The 3,743-nt window shown below is 41.3% G+C and overlaps 1 long non-coding RNA gene across 1 annotated transcript in view; it reads right to left on the reverse strand.

Moving 5' to 3' along the window:
- Positions 1 to 3,650, reverse strand: part of LOC113472890 — a 9,763-nt gene extending 6,113 nt beyond the window's left edge. The window contains exon 1 of the long non-coding RNA XR_003395034.1: positions 3,530 to 3,650. This is a non-coding gene — a long non-coding RNA (uncharacterized LOC113472890). The remainder of the gene's footprint in view (positions 1 to 3,529) is intronic.
- Between the last annotated feature and the right edge of the window lie 93 nt (positions 3,651 to 3,743).

Consider the following 3,743-nt stretch of genomic DNA (forward strand, 5'->3'; position numbering starts at 1 on the left):
TCAGCCACGAAAGAATGACAATAAGATAACCAAAACGCCAAACTTGTTCAGTGACAATTGCAAATGAGGTTAGAGAGAAATCATCAGACGAGTAAAATAATACAAGGATATAAAAAACAACAATACAACAAACAACAACAACAACAACAACAAAACAACACAACAACACCAACAACCACAAAAAACACAACAACAACAACAAAACAACACCAGCGCACCACCACGACGACTAAGCTGATCAAACCTCTTTTGAACTTTCTTGTGGCACCCACGCACAACACAGTCGGAAATCTCAGTTGTGAGTCGAAAGCATCACATCTTCTGATCGATGTTTCCCGAGTTAGACCAGATATCTATATTAACAAGGTATAAGAACAGAGCGCGACTATATTCATAGTATAAGGTAAACACGAAAGCCTCAGCTATGATTAGTGAGGCACGTTCACATATTACAGCGACATCAACACTACCAGCAATCTCCATGGTTCGCTACAAGTCCTATGTCTGTCATAGGGCATGTGCTAGGTAAGTACATCAATGAGCATAGCGATACCGCCATACTATACCAACATAAGCTGAGCGAGTATGGGCCTTTGCGCTAGAAAACGCTCATATACCGAAAGGTATAAGAAACATACTACAGTTTCACGCCAGCCACGTGAACGTCGAAGCTATATGTGGTCGTAGCTGCGTCGGCTTGCGGTGCTAAATATAAGCCCCGCTAGTACGGCTGGTGCGACAGGGTTCAGTATTACCCTGCCGCTCTCAAGATAAAGAAAATCAACAAAAACACTCATACGTTTCGTTCCGAAGGCTTGGTCTTCTCTCTGTGCCTATTCCCGTGCAATTTGCCTTTCTTCGGCGCTCTATTGCGAGTGGCCCCACTGCAGATTGGAAATAAGTACCGGCCGTCGGATTAGTGGGGCGGGAAGTTTATGTTGGCTATAGGCCTATACCCCCCTCACCCTACCGGCGTATTTACCTTCACACCTCGCCTTTGCTCGCCCCTGAATCGAAACTACCCTAAAACTTAAAATCGGGGCCCTCCTCTTCTCTGCTCCATCGACCTCTCCCGTGGAACTGTAGTGTGCTTTCTACCTTAACCAGCAGCAACACTGAGTCATCAGAGGGTCTCTATCAATCTTCACAACTTTCATATATCCTTATCTTAGATCGGCCGAACTACGTGCTACTAACATCGCGCCGACTGCGCTTCTCGTGCGCGCGCTTAAGGGTCTTTACCACTTTAACAGACGGTCATCTCCACAGACCCGTATAAGCCCTGTTCGGTTCTCTTCAACCGCCGATATGGAGTGTCTTCGGGTGTAGATTTGTGACGTGCCCAAGGTAGTAGAGCGTGCTAGATATTGTGACCGATACTCCTCACAAGTCACCTCGCCATGGTACCACACGAGAACCGCGACTCACCCACCCCAACTTTCAATATGCTTCTAGGTACGAGTAGCCGTTTTTTTTGTCTTTTTTCTTTTTTTTCTTTCTTTTTCTTCTAAATCGCATTGAATAACAAAATACCCTTTCCGCAAGAATCGCCTATCTATTTTAAATACATAATACACCTAACATACCATAATAATAATAATAATAATATAATAATAATAAATAATAGAGTAATAACTACATACTAATAATAATAATAAACGAGTATACATACAGTATATTTACGGGACTAGCCATCTATCTCAAATAGCTCTTAGACGGTAATCCAACACAACTTTCAATAGGTACAGCCACGGTAGCCAATTTGCACATGTACCCTTAGAGGGCGATTAAGGTTCGGTGTGAACAACACGCCAGACACAGAATCTCAATAGAATATACCTTGTTTATCCTGCGCCGAATAGGACGGAAAAGTCCTTCTACCCACGCAGTCTAAACAAGTCTCGGTATATATTTGATGGGTTAAAGAAAATACATACCCGTAGAATGTCGCACGCTAACAAAGACCCTGCTTAACTAGAAAGGAACAAGGGTAAATTGTAAATTAACTACCGGCTCGTAGTAGAGAGTGACGCAACAGAGGGAGCTGTACGGCTTAGGGGTCTTATCGTCCCCGAAATCGAAGAGAGAGGAAGACGAGGATCTTAAGGGCGCAATCAGCGTTCCGATAACGAACCTTGTCCGTTCAGGATACAGAACTCAGCCCGCCGGCGGGAATCGACACCGCGGCCTACCGCGTCACACAGGCAAGGCCACGCACCTACCAACTTTAAAGAACTTGTTGTTAAAGGTGATTTTTCGGTTCTGACCTACGTCATCACGTCTCAATATTTAAAGTGACTTAGCGGTATACCCACACTTGATAGGTATCACCCATCAAGAAAACTTGAAACTGTTGTTGATCGTTTGCACGACACACATCTTTAATACAAGCACGCCGATTTTATTATCAACGCTAGACGAATTAATGAACGAAATCTAGCTGTCGACTAGGTTAGGCTATCTGAGGTGCATACCACTTACACGTTTAATGTCCGTATTGTCGTCCACCAATCCACCATAGACAAAATACTTCTAATGACTCAACGCATCTAGCGCGGTTACGTAATTTATCGTTGTTACCTACTTGTTTGCTGTTTCATGTGTTTTTTTGTTTTTTTTTTTCTTTTTTTTTTCATTTTTCTGTGGGACTTGGACCCATCTTGGTTACCAATAACACGAAGCTACGTTTCAAGTGTCAAACAATTGAAGTACTTTTTAGCCTTTCCTACATACTAACTATGAATGAAAAAATCTTGGCCTGATTCAAGACATCCTCTCGCCACTTTTTAATGCCAAAAAGGTTTGACAGAGGGAACTTTAACTGCTATGGTCTTATCGTCCCGAAATCGAGGAGAGAAGGAAGACAGGATAGGAGAAAGCCAGCCGTTCCGAGAACGAACATTATCCCATCAGGATAAAATCCGCCCCGGGCGGGAATCGAACCCGCGGCCTAGCGCTTACAAGGCAGACGCACTACCAACTAAGCTAACTAGGCTGGCTTAAAAAACTTCGCACTAATAAGAAGAAAAAAGATTACCTATATAAAATCGATTGACCTATTGTGTTAAAATAGGAACACACTACTATCACGTCATGTCACATCACGTTAACCTATGGGAAGTCAGAAAGATGAAGTTCAAAGTTTTCCTACAATATTGTAGGTAATCTCGTTCAGGACAGTACACCACTACTATCACGTCATGTGAGCTCACATGACGTGAGGGCTACAATATTATATGAAAACTTCGATAATATCCCCTCTGATAAAATAAAAGGTAAAGATAAAATTCTAGATACCTACCTAGAAGTTTATGAAAATAAAATTGTTAAAAAAAAAGTAAAATAAAAAATAAAATTTTATCTCTAAGATATTTCATATTTCAAATGAAAAAGAAATGAAAATGTTTGACTTCTAAAAAAGTAAAATTAAACAGCGTGAACGACCTACTGCCCGTAGAGTTAAAGCGCTTTAAAGGAAAAAAAAAATAAAAATGAAGAAATAAAAATAAATAAAAAACAATTTGTTTACCTTTTTATTTTCTCAACACACATGCAACACGATGTCCTCCAAGTTGAAATCCACCTCTGTAGTCCACAACACCTCAACATTGACTGAAATCAACAATCAACTAATCAACAAAACAACAAACCAACTCTTACTACTTGACCTAAAGGTAGGTTTAGACGAAGCGAGTCTACTCGCGCACCAAAACTCGTTTCCTCCTCGCACATCAAAACTCATC

Source organism: Diaphorina citri, unplaced genomic scaffold, assembly GCF_000475195.1.
Source record: "Diaphorina citri unplaced genomic scaffold, Diaci psyllid genome assembly version 1.1 scaffold9843, whole genome shotgun sequence".
In the NCBI taxonomy this organism is placed as follows: Eukaryota; Metazoa; Arthropoda; class Insecta; order Hemiptera; family Psyllidae; genus Diaphorina; species Diaphorina citri.